Source organism: Macaca fascicularis, chromosome 10 (assembly GCF_037993035.2).
Source record: "Macaca fascicularis isolate 582-1 chromosome 10, T2T-MFA8v1.1".
NCBI classification, from domain to species: domain Eukaryota; kingdom Metazoa; phylum Chordata; class Mammalia; order Primates; family Cercopithecidae; genus Macaca; species Macaca fascicularis.
In genome coordinates, this window is record NC_088384.1 from 7222725 (window position 1) to 7248451 (window position 25727).

Genomic DNA, 25727 nt, shown 5'->3' on the forward strand with positions numbered 1-25727 from the left:
ATTGCCTATTTAACGTCAGTGAGGTGACGGGGGCTGGGGTGTCGACACTGTGCCTGAGACAAGGTTAAACTGATCACATACATTATGGCACCCCCCACCGCAAGATGAGTCATTGTTTCAGGGGGAGGTTCAGGGCATTTGTGGGACCTGGTGTTTTGTTTTTGAGATGGAGTCTCGCTCTTGTCACCCAGGCTGGAATGCAGTGGTGCAATCTCGGCTCACTGCAACCTCCGCCTCCCCGTTTCAAGCGATTCTCCTGTCTCAGCCTCCTGAGTAGCTGGGATTACAGGTGCCCGTCACCACACCCGGCTATTTTTTTTTTTTTTTTTTTTTTTTTTGAGACGGAGTCTCGCTCTGTCGCCCAGGCTGGAGTGCAGTGGCATGATCTCAGCTCACTGCAAGCTCTGCCTCCCGGGTTCACACTATTCTCCCGCCTCAGACTCCCGAGTAGCTGGGACTACGGGTGCCCGCCACCGCATCCAGCGTCCCTTGCCTACTGGGGCAATGGGAGCACAGAAGGGTCTGTGGCAGGAGCCTGGCAGGGTCAGACCTGATTTTCACCTAAAGTCTATATAGAGTATTTCTACTGACAAGGATCTAGATAAACAACAGCATCATGAAATCTCAGGGAAAATACTGACCCACGTATATGTGAATCACTGGAATGCAGAGGACCAGATTATATTTGATTACCCCTAGGAATGGGGAGCTCCCTACCTGAATTTAGACTGTTTCTCCCAGCTCCGAGAGTTGGGGCCCTTCCAATCCACCCCGAAGATCTCCCTGCTGGTCCCAGCCTTGACTCTCAGAGATGCAGAGAATGTGGCCATTTTCTCTCCTCCCCAGTTTGGCTCTGCAGAGGGAATCTATTGTACAAGTCACCACAGCAGCCCATCCCATGGGGAAGCATAACAGCAACATCAAACACTTCCTGTGTGCTTCAGAAGCTCTCACTGTGTGCCATTGACATGCATGTCTCACCCCACGGCACCGTGCCCCAAGGATGGGCCATCATCCCCATTTTACACAGGGGGAATCAGGCTGAGAGGCAAAGGACTCGACTGAGGTCATAGGCTGGGAGTGCTCGATGGCATTTGTCCTCAGGCTGGCAGACTTCAGAGCAGTGCTGTGAGCTCTCAGCCACTCCTGCCTCCTCATATGGAAACGGGGTGCCAGGGGGAGAGCATGTGCTTGGCAAAGCTGAAGATGAAGATAGGGGCCTGGGGCAAGGGCTGCCATCCTTGAGTCCCCTGGTGGGGGTCAGGATTAGAGTGGGGGCCAGGAGGCAGCCCACATTCTGAAGCAAGAGCCCTGACACTTTCCTCTCTGGGAAACAGAGAAGCAAGGACGAGCAGCTGGCTCAAAGTCACTTGCTAGTAACTGGCAGAGCCAGAGTTCACACGCCTTCCCCTACTCCAGGTGAGACCGCAAGGACGGCAGCCCAGAGTGCTGGCTCAGCACATTTGGAGATGAAAACGCTCCCCGCCTCTGGCTCCCCTACGCTCCCCAACAGCTGCCAGGGCTCAGCCATGTCCCCACAGATGCCACCAGCAGCTGGCTGCACTGTGGGGGGTGGGGTCCGTTCACTATTCTTAGCTCCTCGGGGCCCAGGTTCTGGGAGACACAAGGTCACCCTCCTGTCCCTGAGAGAGAAGTGGCTTAGACTCAGCTATGCAGATGGAGGACCTGGGCAGCCAGTCTGCCCTGCTCCGAAAGGTGAGGACCCCTCGAGGCCCAGGGAGCAGGCCAGCAGGCAGCTGGTGGGAACTCAGCCCCCAAGGTCCTTTGGCTTGTCCTGTTTGCTGTCATTTAGGCAGATACATGATGCCACCATTTGGTCACCACTCTTCTATGTCACCTGGGGCCGAGCCTGGGGGTCCTCTGTGCACTAGCGTGTCCCCGGCACCCAGGACACTGCCCTGCACGGACGAAGGGCCTCCATAAATATCTGTTGAAAGAAATGATTCATCCATGAAGAAGCCCCAGTCTTATCTTTGAGAAATTCACTGCCTGGTGGGGAAGGCAGACACTGTATTAATCCCAATCATAGCCGGGTATTTGTGAAGCGCTCTCTACCTGTCAGCTGTGTTGTCAGCACTTTTCACACCTCATTGAGTCCTCACGACAAGACAACCAGGGGGGATGAGATCAAGTCTCACCCTCATTTCATAGGTGAGGAGGCTGGGCCGGAGAAGCCAAGGTTTGAACACAGCAGCGGCTCCAGACCTCAGGCTGGAAACCTCCGCGCAGACTCCGGGATGCTGGAGACCTCCGCGCAGACTCTGGGATGGTGGCTGTGACAGGGGCTGCAGAGGAGATGAGGTTTCCCTCGACCCGAGGTGAATGGGCCGAGATGGGAGCTGGCATTTGGGAAGAGGCACCTCGTAGTCATGACCTGGAAGCCTGAAAGAACCTGTTGTTGGGGGAAAACCAGGGCCTCAGGTGTGTCTGCAGCCGCTGGTCATGGGACACACGGCAGACTAGGGCTGGCTGTCCGTGGGGGTTGGGAGCCACAGAAGAGTTTGGGCAGGGAGGTGGCAGGATTAGGTTGCATTTTGGGGCCTGCCACGGTGACTCATGTCTGTAATCCCAGCACTTTGGGAAGCTGAGGCGGGCGGATCACAAGGTCAGGAGATTGAGACCATCCTGGCCAACATGGTGAAACCCTGTCTCTACTGAAAATACAAGAATTAGCCGGGCGTGGTGGTGCGTGCCTGTAGTCCTAGCTACTTGGAAGGCTGCGGCGGGAGAATCGCTTGAACCCGGGAGGCAGAGGTTGCAGTGAGCTCTGCCTGAGTGACAGAGCAAGACTCCATCCCAAAAAAAAAAAAGAGATTGCATTTTGGCCAGATCCCTCTGGCTTCCATGTGTAGGGGACAGGGGAGTGGGCTGGGGCAGCTGAGGGGGCCTATGAGGCAAAATCCAGCAGAAGTCAGTGGGATCTGGAATGGACGGTGTTAGATGGCTGGAGCCCTAAGGGGTGGTAGGATGAGGGACCGAGGCAGAGACGGCCATCAAAGGGGGACACCAGCTTCCTGGTGTGGGTGTCCAGTGGATGGAAATGTCCCTCCCTGAGGTGCGGACAAATAAAACATACTCAGCTCTTACGTCAGCCTCTCACCTGCCCCTCAGGACGTCTCGTCATCCTGTTCCCCGCACACCTCCCCTCCCAGCCTGCCCAGCTCCCCATCTGTTTCATCAAGCATCTGCCCCCATCACAAAATGCACATCCAGCTGTCTGCCTGACTGCCTGCCCGTCCACAACACAGACGCCCAAGCTGCCCCCTCTCAATCTACCATGCATTCTCTCATGGAAGGGTTACAAGCATTAAATGGGCTAATTAATAATGCAAAAGGCTTGGAACAGTGCCTGGTACCTCAGTAAACATTAGCTAGAGATAAATTATTACTGCCGTTATTGTTATTGTCTATTGAAGACCCACCACCCATCGTTTACCCAGTAACCCCCCAAGCCACGCGCCCCTTGCCCATCCATCTCACACTCACCACCTTACCCATCTACCCATCAACCCAGCCCGTCCTTCAGTTCTCCACATAGCCCTCCATCTACCCAACCACTCATTTGTGTAGTCATCCTGCCATAAACTTGTTCACCCATCATCCACCTGCCCATCATCCACCCGCCTATCATCTACTCACCCATCCAGCAGCCCACCCATTTATTTATCCAACCCTCTATCTACCCATTATCTACCCATCTAGCCATCCCACCCATTGACTCACCCACCCACTCACCCATCCATCCATCCACCAATTACCTACCCATCCATCCATCCTTCCATCCATCCATCCATCCATCCATCCATCCATTTATCCACCTATCCACCCATCTATCCATTCACCTATTCCCTACCCATGTATCCATCCATCCCCCGGCATCTACCGTCTGTTCACTTATGCTGCATCCATCTACCCATCCACACATACCCATCTACTGGATGCAAAGTCCTCTGCTCACCCCCTAGGATACAAAGACATGGAAACTTGAATCTGATGCAGGGACTCCTAGTGTCGTTGGGAAGGCCAAACCAACACCAAGCAATCACCTATTAAAACAGGGGCCTCTGCTCTAAAGGCTAGAGGGAAACAGAAAAGCGAGAGGCCAATCTGAGCAGACTAATCAGAGGAGGCTTCCTGAAGGAGGGAGAGCTTTCTGAAGCTGTGATTTCCCAGGGCCCTCCCCAACCTCAGTTCACTCCCCAGGCTTGCAGAAACCAGGTTCCAGTGTGGCTGCACTCCACTCACTGCTCCTCCACTGCCTCGGTCCTCTCTGCAGAAATTATCCCATTATATTTTCTAAGGACAAGCCGAACTGCTGAGGCAGTGAGCTCATGTGTGGCTTCGTAACAATAATAAACCAGCGCTCCATGCTGAAGGCCTGGAGTCCACCTGTTGGCCCAGGGGAGGGAGGGGGAGAACTGGAAGGGGCCTGGGAGGTGGGAAGAGACGATCCTAATTACACAGCGGAATTAATCACAACACCTTCACCGAAAGGACTTCGCACATCATTATCTGCTGTGGGAAGAGCAGCTTCATTGGGGTGTCGGGAGAATTAATTAAAGTTGGGGATGCGTTCAGAGGGTTGGGGATGAAAGGTGCAAGGCAAGTGCCAAATATGCTTATTAATCAACATCAGTGCCAAGTTGCAGACGTGGCCAGACTGCCCCAGCTGTCCCGGGGGAGCACAAGGGGCACCAGCCGCTGCCTGCCTCCCAGGCTGGCTCTCCACCCAGGCTTGTTGGAACCACGTATGCAACTTCAGGCATGGAGACCCCCTCTGGGCTGGACCCTGTGGTGGTTTACACTGGCAACATTGACCCAAGGCAGACCCAAACCTGACTCTCTGGGAGCTCCTGGCAGTGACAGAGGCACAGACAGACAGTGTCACTCCAGCGGGACCAGGGCTCTGATGGGCAGGAAGCACAAAGGAAGCAGGGACCCAGACTGGGGCTCAGAGAAGGCTTCCACAAAGAGGAGACAAATGTTCTTGGTCCTCAGAGAGAAAAAGGAGCAAGAGAGACGTCCAGGAAAAGAAAACAGAGAGTATAACGGTACCTTCAGAAAAGGTGAGAGGCTATGAAACCTAGGGTGGCCTTTGGCAGAGACGGGGTAAGATGGCAGGTGGAATCCAGACTTTATCCTGAAAGTAGTAAATAGGGAGCCATAGAAGGGTCTTGAGCAGGAGGGTGATGCTGTTGGATGTGGATTTCACACCGATCCTGTGGCTCCATGTGAAGGATGGCTCAGTGGGCCAGAGAATGGAGTCAGAGAGATTGTTGGCTACTGCCTAAGCCCAGGCAGGAGACAGTGAGTCTTGGACCAGATGGCACCAGTGGGTACTGAGAGGGGGGTACTAGGAAGAATGACTGAGTATCTAGAGCTAGAGGGCCAAGGGACTCTGCCCAGTGAAGCCAGCTCACCTAGGGACCGTGAGCCCCCATTGTCAAGGGCAGAGTCCCATGCAGACCGGTCCCTATGTCTGTGGCACAGACCCATCCTGCTCTGACCACCATACTCCAGGGTCCAGGGCGGGGCCTTGGCCAAGACAGTTTGTGGGTCCTCAGCCCTGTCGACTCCACCCTGGGAGGCACCTGGCAGCCTGCAGCTTCCCATTTTTGCCCGTCTACACCCACCCCCCTAGCCCACCTTCCTCACTGCTCCCTCCCTCCTCTCCTGACAGGCCAGGCTCTGCCCCAGGGTCCCCATCTGGCTCAGGAGGACGGGACCTCAGCTCTACTGACCAAAGGTGCTAGCCTTTTGTCTTGGGCAAGTCACTTTCCAGCCGAAGTTTCTTTGTTTGTGAGATGGATGTGGTGATGATAGCGCCCACATTACAGCCATTGAGATGTTTCTGAAAGGCACACAATTGCGCCCAGCACGCGGCTCAAAACAGCGGCTGTGGTTACTGTCATGGATGATGACACCAAGTGCCTAGCAGAGTGCCTTGCACACAGCAGGTGCTTAAGATACAGCAGCAGTGATTGTGATAAGTGAAATATCAAACCATAGGTACTGACCGCTAGTGGGGGCAGGCGGTGAGGACTGCAAAGCAGAGGCCCTACTGTGTGCCAGGCTTTGTGGTCAGTCAGTCAGTTACCACTGACCAACCGTCCCAGGTCCCTAAAAGGGAGGAACTGTGGGCCCCATTTCAAAGATGAGGAAATTGAGACTTACAAAAGGAAAGCGTTTTGTCCAAGGGGACGCAGACAGGAGGCAGACCCGAGTCTGACTGCAAATCTGTAATTGTTGCATTGAAATGAAACATGAAGGTGGCAAGGAGGTTCACTGCACAGGGGCCTTGGGTAACTCACCGGACCCTTGGACCCTCCATTTTCTCATCAGTAACTGGGGCTCATGCTGCTGGTCCTAGAAGGTTGCTCTAGCAATCCAGGGTTCTGGGGTTCCATCTTTGCAAATAGTGCTCTCAGATATTCCCATGGTGCCCTGGGGCAGAAGGCAGCCCATCCTCTCTCTTGGCCTGGGCTCCAGTACCCAGCATCACATTCTGGGGGACTAGAGCAGGATGTCAGCAAACCTGACCGCAGAGGGCCTGGTCCCTCATGGGGCCTGATCCAGGATGGAGAGACTGAGAGAGGCAGCTCCTGGACACCAAGATGAAACCTTGCTTTCTCCAACTGAGAAACGTGTTGGCATAAATGATTCTGAACCTGGAAATCCAATCCAGCACAGGCAACATCTTCCACTGACCAGCTGTGTGGCCCTGGACGGGGTACTTAACCTCTCTGATCCTTCCTATCCTCAGCTGTAACAGTGCAAAAATAATCGTGCCTTGCTCATGGTGGGCTGGTGGCGCTCATGAGGAAATGTTTGTAAAGGCCCAGGCCTGGCAGGAGGTTTATGAATCCAGGCTCTGGAAGCTGGAGTTTCCTTTCCTTTCTCCTCTTCCAAAGGAATCAGGGTTTGGCTGGTCCCGATTTGCCTGGGAGCCCTTGGACAGGGTCTGTGGAGTGTCCCAGGCCTGTGACCATAGGAACATCTCCCCTGGCTTCCTCACCCCAGTCTCACCCTGTCTGGCCCTTGGGCATCTCTGTGGATGGTTCTGGTTCATCTCGGATGTTGACTAGTGACCAGACTATGGCTGGCAGGTGCCCACACAGGCTTGGGCCACCTGGCCAGGGCCACGGCCCCCACCCTGCCGCTCAGCCCCAGGCTGGCCTCCCCACAGCTGGGAGCCTCACAAGAACAGAATTCAGACAGGCGCTGGAACCTGCCGCCAAAGCCTCTTCTTTCCCTGGGCTTTACGGAAACAATGAGATTTTGCAATAACAAAGGTTGCTCCGTGAGGCCAAGCCAAACAATTTACAAGATTGGGAGAGGCTGCTCAGCGAAATCAAAGAGGCCTGGAATTCCAGCCTGGGCCATGGGGGCCTGAGCTGTTGAATCCCAGATAACCTGCCTCTTGGTGCCTGGACTAAACCAGCCAGAAGCCAGTGCTGTACGGAGCCTACCAGAGCCTCCCACTGCGAGCTGGAGGGACCGGACCAGCAATGAGCACAGAGCAGGGGACGAACCAAGGCCTAGAGAGGCAGGCCCAGGATAAGCTCCCACCCCAGAGCTCTCGACTCTGTTCTTTGTTGCATTGAGGTCAAGAGTAGAGGCTTAGGGCAGGGGCTAGGGAGGAAGAGATCCAAGTTCAAATCTTGGCTGTGCCACTGCCAGCTGTGTGCCCCTGGGCAAGTCCCCTAACCTCTCTGGGCCTGTTTGATTTTGTAATCTGTTAATAGGAAATGCATAGAAGTGACTCCTAGGATGGTTGTGAAGATTCAGGCAAACCATCCGAGTGACAGTGTGAGGCACAGAACCCCTGGTAAGTGGGGGCCCTCGTTCGGCTTCAGTTAAACAGTGTTCTGCCAATACTCTGTGCCTAGCCCAGGAAGAGTGACGAGAGAAGGTGCACTCCCTGTCCTCAAGGAGCTGGTAACCTGGTCAGAGAAAAAAGGTAGCTCTTAATCTCAGAGGGGCCATGTGACTCGTGCAGGGCACACAGCTACAAGGTTGAGGCTCCTGTCCAGCCTGGGCCACCTTGCTCCACCTCGGGGATGTAAAATGACTGGTCTACAGAGCAGAGCCTTCACCCTAGTGTCCCAAGACACAGGCTCTGAGAAGGAGTTTCCCAGCAGTAGCACGAGCATCTGCATCAGCCTCCTCAGATTTCTGCCCAGCTCTACCTCTCATGAGCTGTGTGACCTCCGGCCCATGACACAACCTCTCTGAGAAGAGGGTAGAACCTGCCTGTACTCCCTGCATGGATGCAAGGCATGAGCAGGTGTGGAGGGTGCTCGGGGACTCCCGCACACACCAAAGATCCTGCCTGTCGTCGCTGTTGTTATTACTGTATTATTCCGGGGCCTGCTGCAGGGTAGGTGGGGCTCTGTGCAAGTGAGGCTCATCGCTGGGTGCTCAGCTCCACCTGCCAATTGGCACCATCTAAATTCTCACCGTCCCAGGCTGGGTTTCAGATGCTTGGCGGTAGGATGCAGCGAGCTGTGACAGCCGCCAGCTGCACAGATGCCAAGCCCAGGTTAGACGCACAGCGCCGGGGAACAGGAGTGGATTCTGCCATTCCCCCTGATGAACCTGATGCCACAGAGCTGGGGGGCAGGGCTGAGCATCTGAGCTATGGTGGGGACCTCTCACTTCCCCCTGGACAGAACCTCTGCCTCCTGTGAGCCAGCCTGGGCTGAGGCCAGCCATCACTGTCCCCGATTTGCAGAGGAGGACACAGGGCAGCAGGAGGTAGCCAGTCCACCTGGTCCAGGTCCCCAGCTGCTATGTGGGGTGCCAGGAGGCAAGCCCAGGACACAGCCACAAAGCCAGAGCCAGGGCCCTCATTCACCGGCCCCTCCCTCTGCTTGAGAGCCACTGTTCTAGCCTCACCTCTATCCGCAGCTCCTTGCCTGGGAAACTGTTGACAGCACTGACAAATAGCACCTACCCCATCTTACGATGTAATGCGCATCACACGCTGAGAACAGCCCGGTGCTACCCGAGCGGGGCTTATCATCAGTGATCGTCTACAGATAAGGAAACTGAGGCCACGTACAGCCTGCATCCCTGGGGTCTCTTGTGTTTCAGCTTCAGGAAATGAAGTTGGTGCTCCCCAATCCCCCAGCCCTTCTGGCTCCGCGTCACCCCCTCGCAGCCAATGTCTTCCCAGTGTGCCTGGGCTGCCCGGTGTTCCCTGACCCAGGGGCATCTCCATGCTCCCTGAGCCCTAGGACTCTGGGCGGCAGACAGGTCTGCCCAGCTGCCTCTGGAGTCCAGGCATTTCCCTGGGAGCTTGGTCCATTGTGAGACTCAGCTGCCCCCAGCACATAGCAGGGCCCCCGCAGCCAACCTTCTCCAAAATGATGGGGACGATGTCTTTTCTTTCCCACGTTGAATGCCGAACCACAGGGAGCCCAGACTTCATCCTGAAGGCTACCCATGGAGGGTCTGTAAGCAGAGGAGTGGCAATGTCAGGGGCTGCCCCCTGGGGGAACAGTGGAGGATGGGTTGTAAGACTCTGCACCCCGTTAAAAAGGCGTTAGCACAAGTGGTTGCTGAGGACGTGGGTTTTTCTATTGCTGCAAAACATAACAAACTGCCACAAACTTGGCCTCTTAAAACACCACCCACCTGCTGTTTCATAGTCCTGGAGGCCAGAAGTCTGCGCAGGCTCAGTGGGTTCTCCACTTAGGGTCTCACGAGGCTGACCTCAAGGTATCAGCCAGGCCGGGCCCTCACCTGGAGGCTCCTGGGCTCATCCGGAGGTGGCGGCAGAATCCAGCTCCTTGTGGCTGTAGGACTGAGGTCCTGTGTCCTTGCTGGTGTTGGCTGGGGGCTCTCAGCTCCTCACCGCCTTGTCCCGAGACCCCTGCACCCCACTGCCTCATGCCCACGCCTTTCACCCCAGGTCTCTTGGGCCCCAGCTGCTGTCACCAGTGAGAGAAAATGCTCTGCTTTTAAAGGACTCATGTGATGAGGTCAGCCGAGCCAGATCATCTCTTAAGGTCTGATTAGTCACCTTCATGACACCTGCAAAGTTCCTTTCTCAGTGCAGTGTAATCACAGGGGAACACTAGGGAGGAGGGTGTGGCTTAGAGCCGGGCCTGCTGCATGCACTTTGTTTGCAGACAGAAGCCCCCTCTTGCCTCCTGCCAGGCCTGGAAGAGAAACTTGTGTTGACACGTGTGACCAACAGGGAGGTGGGCAGGCCAGAGAGGAGGAGCTGGCAGACTGTTTAACCCCCAGGGATGAGATGATGGCCTTTGGCAAACCCCACTGCTGGCATCTGTATAGTGCATCTGACCTGCGAGCTTCCCAGACCCTGGCACCCAGCTCACCACTCCTTCCAAATCTGTGGGACCACAGTCAGCTATGGCAGTGATGCCTGCACACAGAGCAACTACTATGTGCTCAGCCCCAAGCAGTCAAGACTCACAATACAGCAGCCACCAAGATTCAGACTCAGCTCTCGCCCCACAGCCAGCACCCTAACCAGTGGGCAGCCCTGCCTCCCTGTGACCTGTTCCTATAGCCACAGGGAAGCCATGGCTTTGCTGTGACACGAGGCTCCTGTGGTCATCCTGTGGTCAGTTAGGAGAGCAGGGAGCAGGGACAGGCAGCCAGCCAGCCCCACCCACTGGCAAAGGCACAAGGGCAGCAGTGACAGCCAGCCTCACATTTCAGAGGAGGACAGGGCTGGGAGGCAGAGGCCTGGCTGTTGGCCAGCTCCTCTTTCCCTCCCAGGGTCCTGGGCCGAGTCTCCCCACCTCATGGCCTCCACCTCCTCCCAGGTAAACAGGTGGAGTGAACACAATGCCCTCCAGGACCCACCAAAGTGCTTCCTCCTGCCTGGAATTGATCGATAAATAAGGAAACAGAAGCTCAAAGAGGCAACAATTTGCCGCTGCCTTGTCTACCCTACCCAAGGATCAGAGCAACCACCCAGTCCAGGGCACTGCCCAGCCTGGCCACACCCTTGCTGGAGGACTTTGAGGGGGTAGGGTGCCTCTAAATCTCTCTGAGCCCTCGATTTTGAATTTAGGAAATGGGGGCTGGGGGACTGGAACCCCTTGGAGGAGGAAGGGGCTGGGGGTGGTCCTTGGGAGGGTGGGGGGCTGCTCCCCAAGGAAGTGGGGGAAGGTGAGGGAACATGTTGAGACCAGGGACCGGCTGGTTCTGCCACACCGGAGCCCCCTCCCCCTGCCCGCCGCAGGGTCTTGGCCTCCAAGCACCACCCTCTCAGAAAGGAAAGGGCGCGATGCCTCGTGTCCCCGACTCCCGATTAAATGGCTGCAATTTTGATGTGGCAGGTGATCTTCTCGGGAAGCCTGGCTTTAAATTTAGCTCCCTCCCCAGCCAGCCCTTTGAAAAGGCTGCTCTCCACCGAGGGAGAGAGCATGACTCATCGCCAGGCCGCCCGTGAGCAGTCGAGTTTGCGGGGGAGCAGGCCTCCCGAAGGCAGAGAAATAGTAAATAGGGATGGAGGATGAAGCCACGACAGATGTGGGGCGTCGGGCGCGGCCCGGCACGCAGTAGGTGCCCAGAAATGGGGCAGGGGAATGTCTCCCAGGGCAGTCTGCATAGTCACCTGCCCGTGCCTCCTCCAGTGCAGCCGGGCGCAGAGACGCAGCAGTATTTGTTGAATGGTCGGTGGATGACAGCTTACATGCTTACATGCTCCGTCTCACTGGACTCACACAATAGCCCCGAGCCTATGCCCTCACCTGCCTCGGCAGACGCCCAGAGGGCGGAAGGCTGAAGAGTGCTCCCCGCCCCCAAAGATATCCGCATCCTAATCCCTGGAACCTGCCAGTGCTACCGTATAAACGGCAAGCAGGAAATAAAGGACTTTGCAGATGGGGTTGAGCGGAGGATTTTGAGATGAGGGGATTATCTGGGATGATCTGGGTGGGCCCTAATGCAATCACAGGCATCCTTATAAGAGGGAGGCAGAGGGAGCATCCGCCCCGAGGCTGTCGGAAGAGGAGTGCAGGGAGATCTGAAGATGCTGCCCTCCAAGACCAGGTGATATCGCCGCAAGCTGAGGGTGCCACCAGAGGCTGGAAGGGGCCAGGAGGGTCCTCCCCTGGAGCCTCCAGGAAGTGCGGCCCCGCCCACCCCAGGATTGTGGCCCAGGGATACCCATTTGGTTTCAGACTCTGGAAATGTAAAGTTGGTGGTCATCTGACGGGGGCAGCACAGGACACGAGAGAAATGAATAACATTAGTCATGGTCATACAGCTGGTGAGTGGCCAAGCAGAGATCCAAACCCAAATCCATTCAGTTCCAAAGTCCACACTTCCCTGCTCACCCCTCGGACTCCTGGAAAAGCAGAAGAGACGTTGATGAGACCAAGAACCCAAGAAGTGCCAAGCATTGATTTATTTTGGGTTAATCGACAGGACCATTGCCTGTTATGATCTTGTCTCTCGTCTAATCCTCACATTGACCCTTTGAGGTCATTCCCATTATGCAGATGAGGAAACTGAGGCTCAGGGAGGCAAAGTAGTTTTGTCCAAGGTAGGGGAGCCTGTGCTAGAGAGAGAAGGTGAAGGTGCAGGGCTCTGGAAGTACTGCGGAGGGCAGCCCAGCCCAGCACATAGTGGGCCTGTCATGGGCTTTTGAGGAGGCCATGGAGTGACCACCCAGGACAGCCACCGTGGCTTGCAGGTTTGACACGGCTGGAGCTCCGGCACCTGACTGCAGAGGAGGCTGGGCAGGTGCGCTGGGCCACAGGCACAGGAAGAAGGGATGGAGTTTCATCCTGTAGGAGATGGAGTGATGGAGCCTTAACATTTGTGCTGTCACCAACCCGACTTTAAGCTTTAGGGCAGGGACCTTTTCTGGTCTCTGGGTGTCCAGCACTGACCTGGGACAGGCACAGAGCCCCGCCCACTGGCAGGTGAAGGGCGGTAGGGAGGGACAATGAGGGGGAGGGGCTCCACTAAATGGTGACGCTTTCCACATGCCCTGAACACACCACACACATACATACACAGACACACACAGCACACACACACCACACACAAACACTACACACACACCACACATATACACAGAAACATTACACACCACACAGACATACACCACACATACACACACACACCACACACATAGACACACAGACCATACACACACACACCATACACACCACACATACACACACACCACACACAAACACCACACACACACACCATGCATACACAAACACACACCAAACATACCACACACAGATATACCACACATACACACAGATACACAGACACCACACTTACCATACATACACACACACCACAAATACACATATACACAAACATCACACACGCACACACACACCACCGCCACACATACACGTGGAAAACATGCACGAACACACTCACCATATGGAGATTCCAGACATGCGCACCCAAAAAAGGGAGATGCCTCATTCCACCACCCCCGCATGCCAACAGCCATCGCACACCCCAGCACACACACCACTCATTCACACCATCCACTCACACACACACACACACCATTCACTCACACCCTTACACACACACACCCTCACCACTCACATCTCACACACACCCTTACCACTCACATCACACACACACACACACCACTCACACAATCACACACACCACTCACATCCTTACACATACATAGATACCACACAACCCATACACCACACACTACTCACACCTCACACACACACATACACTTGCACCCCCCACACCACTCACACGCTTACACACCCACTCATATACACACCTACACACATGCCACATCCCCACACTGCTTACATCCTCACAGACACACCACAAACCCCACACACAGCACACACAGCCCTCACACCCTCACACACACCAACTCATACACGCACACACCACATCCCCACACTGCTTACACCCTCACAGACACACCACAGACCCCACACACAGCACACACAGCACTCACACCCTCACACACACCAACTCATACACGCACACACCACATCCCCACACTGCTTACACCCTCACAGACACACCACAGACCCCACACACAGCACTCACACCCTCACACACACCAACTCATATACACACACCACACCCCCACACTGCTTACACCCTCACACACCAACTCATATACACACACACCACATCTCCACACTGCTTACACCCTCACAGACACACCACAGACCCCACACACAGCACACACACAGCACTCACACCCTCACAAACACCAACTCATATATACACACACCACATCCCTACACTGCTTACACCCTCACAGACACACCACAGACCCCACACACAGCACACACACCCTCACACACCCTACACACACCACCACACACTATTTACTCGCACCTTCACACACACACCTCACACACACCACGAACCACCACAAACACCACTCACACCCTCACATACACAGACACCACACACACACACCACTCACATACACACACACCACACACACCCTGAGACACACACATTGACGCACATCACTCACATATATATATCATACTCACATATCTTCACACATACACACAACACACCCCACTCACACTCTCATACACATACACATACATACACATTCACAAACACACCACACACACCACAGACCACAGACTAACCATACCACATACACACAATGCACACATACAACACACACAACACAGTTTATACTCACATACCACATGACACACAACACATATAACACAACACTCATACACACACACACACATAGAACACACACACAGCACACACTCTCAACAGTCCTATGTATACTCATAGACATACACATCTCACACATACCACACACACCACACACTATGAACACACATCACACACCTCATATACAGTACCACACAGACACACAACACACACAAGACACATACACCACTCATACACTCATATGCACACATATACACACAAAACACCACTCACACATATACACACAGCACACACACAAAACACCACTCAGATTCTCTCATACACACATACATACTCACACATGTACCATACACATACCCCACTCATTTAATATGCATTCACAGAGCACACATAGTACATGCACACACCAAACACCACGTACAAATCACACATACAACACACACACCACTCACACAACAAACACAACACACACATACACTACACACCACACACACAGACACCACACACACAACACACCCCATCCCAGCAACACAGGCGGCCTGCTGTGACGCCCTGACACCTCCTCCCCTCGCTCAGCCCGCATCCCTCAAAGCTGAGTGTCCCTGGCGTTGAGAGCCTAAGACACAGTCCCTGCTAGGGCACAGATGACAGGCACCTCTCCAGCATGACAGCCAAAATCAGATGGGACAGTCTGGTAGGCACCTCCCAGCCCCACCACCACCAGCACCCGGCACTTCCACCTGTTCCATGGCCTCTCTGGGCCTCAGTTTCCTCTGTCCCCCTCTTGGGATATTTGCCAGGTGCCAGGAGAAGTACCTCATGGGCCTAGTCTCATTTAGTCCTTGGGACACCCCGTGCAGGAGGTAGTGCTGGGATCTCTTCAGGAAAGAGAACTGGCGTTCAGGGAGCTTCTGTGCTATGCCTAAGGCCACCTGGCCAATTAGGGACAAAGTGCCGCCTTGCTACAAATCCCATGAGCCTTCCCACTGGGCAACAGTGCCTGCCCCTGTGGCCAAGCAGGTGCTGCCTCCCTGAGCCCTCGCTGTGGCCCTGACCTCGCCCTGCTGGGGCATTCATGGGGGCCCCCTGCCCCTCCCAAGAGCAGGGCCCACATCAGCTCCCTTGGGGGAGATTCAGTGTCCTGCCTGGGCAGCTGCTCAAGCCAGGTCCACTGAGGAAAGGAAGGCATGGACACCTGTGAGACAGGTGGGGAAATCGAGGCACTCCAACAGTGCAGGCTTCCTAGCGTGGGCGCCCCGGCACCATTCCCACTGTCCTGCTGGGTGCCTCGGGCACGAGGCTGAGCCTCCCTCTTATCCTTGAAAGGGGCCCAGGATGTGGCATCAGAAATGCCATCGGGACTCCCAGCTCCATCAATGGGTCATGTACAAGCTGTTGCCAGGCACCTGCCGCTGTCTCTGGTTCCTCCTCAGTAAGGAGAGGGTGCAGTGCTTGCCTTCGGTGCCTTCTCTTGATGTTCACCCAGGTACCTGTGAGGGGCCAAGGCTGAGGGACTGGGCCTGCAGGGTCAGGCAGACCTGGGCTTGAGCCCCGATTCTGCCCCGAGCTGACTGTGTGGCTCAGAGCAGGTGTCCTAACCTCTCTGAGTCCCAGTGCCTCTGCTGTGAAGTGGGGAGGACGCTGCTCAGCACTGTGGCGAGGAACAAATAAAGAATAAAGAAGACACCAAGTATAAAGGGCTCAGCCCAGTTTCTGGTGCGGTTCCATCAATGTTTAGAAAAGTGAAATGAGGGCCACCATCTCAGGAGACCCAGGTGGGAGAATCTTGGGGCCAGTCCTCCAGAGGCTCCCTTCTTCCTCCTAAAATCAAGAATTGATAAAAGATCTTTGTCTCCATTCTCTCTTGGGGCCCTTGACGAGGCTGCAGCCTTCTCCCCACAAGACCTCTTTACAACCGCAGGTTTCCGGCCAGGGACAGAGGAAGGTGGGGAAACGGGGGCTCACTGGCTTTGAGGCCACAGAAGGGCAAGTACAGCCTTGTCCCACAGGTGAGGGGTGAAATGGGGGGCAGACTGGAGCTGCGGGGCTGCTGGGTGGAGCGGGGAGCAGAAGCCGAGGAGGGGACCCCATGCAGTGGCCCAGGAGGGTCGGGAAGTGGGGCCTTTCCCACAGGAAACCCTGGCAGAGGAGCCTTCTCAGGCGAAGGGTTCTTGGCCCAAGCTGACCGTGACCCTGATCCCCCTGGCCAGGGTGTGGCTGGCGGGAATAACGTGGCCCCAAGACAAAGCAGGTGTGTGTTAGAAGGAGATGGGAGGACTGAAGAGTAGGAAACTGGGGTGGGAAGAGGAGAGGAAAAGGGAGTGGGAAGGAAGGAGGGAAGGAGGAGGAAGGAACAAAGAGGAGAGGAAGAACGGAGAGGAAGGAAGGAAGGAAGAAGGGAGGTAGGGAGGGAGGAAGGAAACTGGGCAGGAAAGCGGGAAGAGGAAAGGGAAAAGTAGAAGGAAGGAAAAGGAGGAGGAAGGCGTGAAAGAACGACGGAAAGGAAGTAAAAAGAGAGAAAGTGAGAAGCCACCGCAAACAGCAGGAGGGGAGAAAGAAAGAGCCAGAGGGGGAGAAAAGAGACTGCGAAAGAAAAAAAATGAGAGGAGGACGCAGAGAGAGGGAGAGAGAGAGGGAGAGAGAGAGAGAGAGGAAGGGAGGAGAGAGGAAGGGAGAGAGAGGAGAGCGCAGGACGCGGCGGGTAGGGCGGCGGGAGCTCGGCGAGCCCGGGCGAGGGGGCAGCAGAGGGCGCGGCGCGGAGCGAGCGCCAAAGAGTGAAGTGGGCAGCGGCGGCGGCGGCGAGCGCGGGGCCCGGCGAGCATGAGCGCGGCGGCGGCGGCGGCGGCGGGCGCGGCGCGGGGCTCGGGGCCGGCGGGCGGCCGGGCGGCGCGGGCCGCCGAGTAGCCGCGGGCGGCGACGGGGCATGCGGCCGGCCGCCGGACCCCGAGCCGTACGCGGAGCCGGAGCTCCAGCCCCGACACCAGCCCCAGCCCCGGCCCCGGCCCCGGCCCCAGCCCCAGCCCCAGCCCCGGCCCCAGCCCCAGCTCCGCGCCGCGCCCGGCGCGCCTAGAAGCGGGCGCCTTCCGAGCGCCGATCCAGGAGCCCGGAGTCCCCGCGTCCCCGCAGCCCCCAGAAGCCGGACAACTGTTGCGGCGGCGGCGGGGGCATCGCGGGGGCGTGGGCAGCCCCCGCACCCCAGCAGGCGGCTCCCGCGGGCGCCGGCTCCCGGCTACGGAGCGAGGAACGAGCGGGCGGCGGGCACGAGGTGAGCTGCGCCCCGGGGCGGGCAGGGCGGGGGCCGCGCGGGGGAGGGGCGCGCCCGGGCCGGGGTCCGAGCGCGGCGTGGAAAGGGCCCGGGGCGGAGCTCTTGGCGGAGGAGAGAGTCTGGGCGAGTGGGGGGCGGGGTCTGCGGCGCGGGGCTCCGGAGAAGGGGTGAAGGGTGGGCGCACTGGGAGAGGCGGGTAAGGGTCATATGACTGGGGTCCGGGGCTCTTTAGAAAGGGGCTGGGGACGACCGGGGAAGGGTCTGGGGGCAGGAGCCCTGCGGGACAGCCGGTGTTCGGCACTGGGGTCCGCGCCGGCGCTCACCAAGGTCGGGGTCGCTGAACCTTGGAGAAGAAGGGGCCGGGTTGCGAAGAGCAGTCCGGGGCGCACCGTGCCGGGACGCGGCGGCCGGGACCAGAATCCGCGTCCGAGGTGGGGACTGGCTTCCGAGAACCGAGTCGGGGAGCGCAGTGAGCTGGGAGCCCCGTGCGGGCTGCACAGGGACTGAGGGCCACGCTGCGGACCCAGAGGGACCTGGGGGTCCCAGCTGGGCAGCTCAGGGGACGGGGAGAAGGACCCCTCCCAAGTGCCTGCTCCTCGGTCCTGGTCCGCCGCGTGGCCCCCGAGGAACCGCTGTTGCCTCCAGGGGCCGAATCAACATTGATCCTGCGCCCGGGTCTGGGGTGGCCCCGGGGCGGCCTCAGAAGCTCATTAGCGCCCGCGGTTGCCATGGCAACGAGACCCCAAGCGTCTCGAGGTTATATTTATTCTAATTATTATTATCATTATTAGTATTAGTATTTGTTACTCAGCCAGAGGGAAAAAGAAAGGAAAAAGCCAGCGCGTCCTGGCACCTACAACTGTTACCTCTTTGGAAAGAGTCAAGAGGATATGGGCGAACAAGGCCGGGTCCATTTCCCCACTGGGTGCCACCCACTCTTGCTAGCTGCCCCAGCCTCCCCCCTGGGGCCATCGGACAGGGAAGGGGAGTTATGTAATCTGCGGGAGAGCACCTCTGGGGATGCCTCCTTGTAGCTCCCCTACCTCTCTGGGCCTCCTGAGGCTGTTTTAAGTGACTGCACCTGTCACTTACAGGAATCCCAGCCTAGGATGGGAAGAACACAAAGTGCCCCACACAGGGACTCTCTGGGGGTGGCCTCCAGTCCCCTCTCCAGGGCTGTATGACCTTGACCAAGGCTCCTGATGCCTCCCAGCCCATTTCCTCATCTGGAAGACAGAATGGCAGCCATACCCACCACCAAAGGCTATTGTGAGCTCACTGTGAGAAACCCTTGTCGGTTCCCGCTGAGCGTTGGTGGCTGTGTGACCCCAGGCAGCTGTCCACATGTCTCTGGACCTCAGCTTCCTAGACTATAAAATGAGGGCCCTGCTGTAGGCATTGTCTAAGGTGTTTTCGGTCAGTAATGTCCTGTGCATCTCGCTGCCGGATGGCTGTGCCTGAAATACCATCAAGTTCAGCTCTGTTCAGACCCAGACTGATGAGAATTCCCTCCCTGCATCACCCTTTGTTTCCTCGCCTGAGTCTGATTGTCCAAATCTCTCTGGGAATCAGATGGTCCAGGGGTAATCGTTGGGACTTTTCACCTACCGGTATCCTTCAGCTTCAGTGAGAAATGTCATTCGAAAGCAGAATTCAAATAACCTTCAGGTCCCAGCATCAACCAGGACAATCCCCATGCCGGTCATGGTTGCCTAGAACTGGGGGGTCGCTCCCCATCCCCTCAATCTGTGACTGCTCAGCGCAGAACGCCTGTCTGCATTCACCCCGTCTCTCCAGAGAGGCTGTCTGCTGTGCCTGTTCTGGCAAGAGATGACCAGGAAGTTCTGCAACCAGGCAGCCCTGGCCCCTCTTGTGGCTGAAGCTGAGAGCCCCAGGCAAGGGTTTCTGACAGTTTCTTTCTTTAATGTCATCTCCACGCTGCGTTCCTGGCTCTGTCTCAGGCATCTGGGAGGTATGGACTGATGAAGAGGAGTGAGGGGAGCAGTTTGGCTTGGAGCCGTGTGCACGCGCACACGTGCACGTGTGTGTGTGCGTCCCATTCTCGCTCTCCTGAGCCACCCAGCCTGGAGCTTATCAGGGCAGGTGGACCAGATGAGAAGGGTAGGGGGCAGGGCCAGTGCTGCTCAGTCAGACCTTTGTAAGTGACAACGAAAGCAAGTGGGACCTGCCCAGAGTGAGACCAGCTGATGGCCACTCCCAGTTACCAGTCATCCATCCATCCATCCCTTCCCTCCCCTTCTTAAGCCAGCTCCCCTAGCCCCCATGCCTGTGCTGAAGGGCCTCGGCTCACCCTTGGCAGCTTTCGAGGAAGCAGAGAAGGAAGTGACCCTGGACAAGCCAGCAGAGCTGGAGGCATGCCTAGGTCAGGTCATGAGGCAGTGGGGAGCTCCCGGGGATCGGGAAGTGCACGTGCGGGAGGCGCTTGTCCTTTGGAACCTGGGAGGGATTGGGGCCAGGGGAGCTTGGTCCAGAATGACAGGCATGAATCAGCCAGAGGAAGGGGGAGGAGATGTTCTGGGCAGGGACCCTCTGTGGGCAGAGCTGCAGACACAACAGGGTGGCTGAAGCCTTCTGGACCTGCGGGGCTGGGAGGTGGCTGCAGGCCTGGAGGGCTGGGGGATGGAGCTCCCCTGGAGCAGGGCCAGGGCAGGAGACACCACCACCCCCAGCTTGAGTGAGAGTTTGAATAGCAGAGTGGGGCAGGGAGGAGGGAGGGAGGCCAGGTTTGGAGCTTAGACAGCTTCTGGGTGGGCTGCCCATGGTTGAGTTGGGCAGAGGGAGAGGCAGTTTTGGCCAAGAAGGTGAATCTGATTTCCAGTTTCCTAGGACAATTGGCCAAGCCCTCTCCAGCCCCACCCCGAAGGCCACACTGCAGGAGGGTTGCCTCATGCCCAGGCCCTTGGCTTCTGGGGTGGGTGGGGGGCGGTGGCATGTGGACACCAGGTCTGGCCACTTCAGCTGTCTGTGTCCACAATACAGGACTTCACCGAACAGGCTCACAGTTGCACCCCGCACAGCACTAGGATTGCACTTGGCAGTGACAGCCCAAAGGCCTGCTCCACGCCAGGTACCATGCTGAGTGCACTCGGAACCCAGCTTCCCACTTAATCCTCATGCCAAACTTGTCAACGGCAACTGTAGATTCTGTTGTATGATGAGGAAACTGACCCAGAGAGGCTAATAATACATAACCCCACCAGGACCAGGCTCCCAACCACTACACTACATTGCCTAGTGCGGGGTGGGGATGTAGAGGCTCCTAAGACACAGCACCAGGAGCCATGACGGGGTTGGGGCCCCATAGTCTCACTTCCTACTCATTATCCTGTTTACTTTCCAGTATTACTGACCCAGAGCCTGGCCCGCCTTATGATTAGATGAAAGCTATCACCTCCCTTCTTAGGGATGCTCTGCCTCTATTAACCCAGTCTCGGCTGCTTTAGCTTCTCCCCAGTTGACTCATACAACAGATTCACAGGATCTTAGAGCGAACTGAGAGCCCCTTCCCCTGCTCCCCCAAGAGGGGCTTCTCTCAGCCCAGCTGCTCTTTCAGAAGTTACTGAAACAATCGTGAACACCTAAGAATAGTGGGACCTCGTTTCCTAAACACTAAACAGGCAGGGTTCTGAACATCAGAGCCAGGATGAGTGAGGAGTGTGACCCGAGGCCCTGTCCATGCTGGTTATGCCCTCCTGGGGACAGTAGGGGACACCCACTCTGTAGACGCTGGTCTCACTCTGCACAGGGCCTGGCAGGGGGGTGGCCCCATCTTTTCCTCCCTCCCTTTTTGTACCCCTTCCCTCCTTCTTGCCTTCCTCCAGGGTACACATTCCTTGACCCCTAAGCATGAACCCCCTGGGGAGGTGGAGGAGACCCCAAGGTCGTTGAGACCCACCTCCGGGCAGCTTCCAGCCAACCTGTTTAATGAATGACTCTATGAATAAATCATTCTCTAGCCGGGGCTGTGGATGTCCTGCTGGTCCTACTGATGTGCCTTCTGTCCCCCCACTCCAGTTATCATGAGCCCCTCCCTCCTTTTCTTCTTAGCTGTGGCCAGGTCAGAAACATTCATCCTGACTTCCCCAGTCACTGGCCGTCCCCCCTCCCCACAAGCCCAGGATTTCTTGTTCAGCACCTCAGGACACAGTACCTCTGAAAGTGCCAGACCAGGCCCAGGCAGGGTCTCTGGCGTATGCGCAAGTGTGTGTGTGTGTGTGTGTGTGTGTGCGCGCGCACCCCACTCTCCACAGCCCTCAAGGGGGTGGGCAGGGCGGTAGACAAAGACAGTGCCAGCAGCAGGCCTGAGCCTCGTGTGCTGTGCTGTGATGGGGAGAGGCCCCAGGAGCTGCTGGTGGAGGGGGTTGAAGCCGATCTGCTTCCCCGTATTCAGATGGGGACACTGAGGCTGAGAGAGGGCTGGGACTGCATTCAAGGTCACACAGTGAACTGGAGGTTCTTGAGGGCCAAGGATGTTCAAGCCTGTATTATAGACACGGTGGACATTGTCCAGAGGCCTCGAGGAGCTTTGGGGAGTCGGGGCGGTGTGGGGCAGTACAGACATTTCCTAGATGATGAAATTTGCCCTGAAACCCCCCGAGGCACTCCTTTTAGGAAAAGGCTTCAGAATCTCTCCCTGCCTGGCCATCCACAGAAGCAGAAGCTGAGATGAAATGTAAATGCCTCTAGTCCTGTATTTTCCGACGTCAACCTGCATGGGGCATTTATATCGACAGCCCATGCCCCCCAGCCTGCTCTCCCTCCCCTCGCATCTGGGACACATGCTCCAGTCACCACCCATCTGCCCGCACGCACACCTACCCCAACAGATGTGTGCAAACGCTCCTTCCAGAAATTAAGAAATAATGCATGAGTTTCCCAAATTACACCCATTTAACACTGAATTAAGTTCTGGAAGCTCTTAACAGAGCCCTGGGAGGGAAAAAATTTTTTGTTCACACTTCCCTGGAAAATGAGACAAACCGTGATCTTTGAAAACCCAGCTACATAATCTGATTATTCCTCCCTGGCAAGCCTCAGAGAGGTGCCCAGCAGAGGGAGGGGACGGCCGGCTCTGCTGCAGCGGAGAGATTTGCATTGGGAAATTGGGCTGGGAAAGTTTGTCTCCTGTGCCAGATCCCAAAGCTCCTCGTTGTTGCCTGATGGGCTCAAAATAAAGTGCCGTTTTCTTAGATATTGGCACAAATTAAAAATAAAGGCAAATTCCTTCCATAATCCAGCATGAGAATTTCCTCTGAGGCTCCCGGAGCTTGTCACGGAAACGATGGTGATTTGCTTTCACTTTGGGTTCCTTTCCTTTGTCGGGAGAATTGTACGTGAGCAGCTGGATTTACAGACCAAAAGAGATGCATTTAGCGTTCATTCATTCCACATTTCTGGAGTGCCTACCGAGTTCTGGACGGGGTGCCAGGCCCAGGGGGCGAGGAGGGGCGATTTGAAACAGGGTCCTTCCCTGGTGAGTTTTGCAGTGTGTCTGTCGCGGGGAGGGGCAGGAGAACTAAAGAAAAACCAGCCTCTGAGAGGGGTCAGGCAGGGCTTCCTGGTAGAAGTAACTTTCAGCTTGGGTCTTGAAAGGTGCGTAGGAGAAGGCAGAGGGGCATTTCAGGAGGAGGAGCGGCTTGAGGAAGGTCTCGGGGTGGGTCTCACACGGATGTGGCTTCTCGTTATGAAGGTTCCTTTGTGACAACCTGGCTGGACATGTGGCTTTTTACAAAGCCCTTTCATATCCATTATTTTCCACTGCCCTCGGGTAGCCCAAGGCAGGCCAAGTTTCCCTAAAGGAGAGAGCTGAGCCCAGAGACGGGAAGCAAGGTGGCCAGAGTCACAGCCAGGCGGGGCTCTGAAACCCAAGGCCCTGGATCTCATGGGCTGTGTGCGGGTGGAGAGCAAATAGAGTAAGTTATCCTGTAGAAATTCTAAAACTTAAAGAAGCACATACATGAATTCCAAAGTCTAGAAAGGCCCCTTTCTCCCTCCACGGGAGCCGAACTCCCTGGCTGCAAGAGGGGCTGGGCTTCAGGACCTGGGTCCTGGCGATGCCCAGGCTGGGGCTGCCGGCTCTGAGCCTCGGTCTCTGCGTCCAGAAGATGTGCTGATGGAGCTTCTCTCTGCCCATTTGCAGGAAGTCTGGCATCGTCCCAAGCCCCAGAAGGCCCAGGTTCAGCCTTCAGCTCAGGGAGGGTCCAACAGGGTCTTTTTTTCTTTGGAAAACAGAAAAAGAAAACAGAAAAAAAAAAAAGAGACAGAGTCTCTCCCTGTCACCCAGGCTGGAGTGCCGTTGCTCCATCTCGGCTCACTGCAACCTCCACCTCCTGGGTTCAAGTGATTCTCTTGCTTCAGCCTCCCCAGTAGTAGCTGGGATTACAGCCTCGCACCACCACGCCCAGCTAATTTTTGTCTTTTTAGTAGAGATGGGGTTTCGCCATCTTGGCCAGGCTGATCTCGAACTCCTGACCTCAGATGACCCACCCACCTTGGCCTCCCAAATTGCTGGGATTACAGACATGAGCCACTGTGCCCAGCCCTCCAGCAGGGCCTTTGCTGTTTAAATTGTTTAGGCTTCTGGGAGCCAGGCTGGGGTGTGGCAGGGTAGCACCAGCTGGGTGCAACTGCTTGGAATCTGATCCCTAGGACAGAAAGTCCTTTGGGGAATGAGCCATGCAGCTGAGATGAGCCCCATCGTCAGGACAACGGGCCACAGGGAGGCTCCGGGTGCTGATCCCTGGCAGGCTGCCTGCTTCCCCAAGAGCAGCCTGGAATTCCCGAGGCTATGCTGGGGTTCTGCCCAGACAAGTCTCCTCGCTGCTTGCTCCTCACTTTGTGACCCTGGGCAAGTTATATAACCCCTGGAGCCTCAGTTCCTTTACCTGCAAAATGGGTTATTGTGAGACCAGAGAAGATAAATTCATACAAAGGGCTTAGTTAGCACAGTGTAGATTCAATACCTTGCCCGCCTCTGTATTCTCACTTTGATACTGTTACCAACTTTGTGTTACTGTGTTAACATTGTTGCAGCCCTTCCACTAAGCAGGCAGGCAGGAACCAAGTCTGCTCATCCCCAGACCCCTAGAGTAGGGACTGCCATGCCTGTGGTTGTTGAATGAATGAGGAAATGAATCAGGTGAGCTGTTAGACCAGTGGCGGTGTTTCCTACCCAGCACCATGGCAACCGCAGACCACGCAGGTGGGAGCCAGCTTTGGAGCCTGGGTTCCGATCTAGCCCCCATCCCTTACTAGTGACCAGTGGGGGCTGCATATTTCCCTCTGAGCCTCAGCATCCTCATTTTCAACATAGAGCTAATAATGATGATAATAACGTGAGTGACTTGAGAGGATTTGAGGCAGAGATTGTAACATTTGGGACAGCTGGGTTAGTTACAGCGATAACCGTTATGTTTTATCCCTAAACTCTGGAGGGACAGTAAGAGTTCAAATCCCAGCCTCCACTCCTCCTGTCTGTGTGGCCTTGGACAGATTACATCACCGCTCTGAGACTGTTTTCTCATCTAAAAATTGAGATGATATCCACCTCTTCAGGATTTAAACGAGTTACTGCAAGGAATGTGTTTGGTGCAGATGGGCATATAGTAAGTGCTCAGTAAATATAACTGGTATTATTGTCACCACTGCTACATTTAAAAACAGAAACACCCAGGAGGCACAGAAGCGGTGAAGGGTCAGAGAACCTCTCTCTGGAAGGGTGGAGGCCGCCTTGTTCCTAGTTTAGCTTGATAGTATCAAGCCCAGGTTTGGC

General features: G+C 56.1%; 1 protein-coding gene across 5 annotated transcripts in view; it reads left to right on the plus strand.

The window, feature by feature from the left end:
* The window catches only part of SHISAL1 (shisa like 1), a 159432-nt gene that overhangs the window by 54460 nt on the left and 79245 nt on the right, over positions 1 to 25727 (plus strand). For 2 of the 5 annotated variants that reach the window (XM_045363480.3, XM_005567041.5), the window contains exon 1: positions 17497 to 17935. The exons of 1 other annotated variant lie outside the window; for it this stretch is intronic. The gene's annotated coding sequence lies outside the window, so the exon portion shown is untranslated. Of the gene's footprint in view, positions 1 to 16648; positions 16922 to 17496; positions 17936 to 18165; positions 18367 to 25727 lie in introns of those variants that run through there. 2 more of the 5 variants (XM_065522017.1, XM_045363481.2) reach the window with 2 other exon arrangements.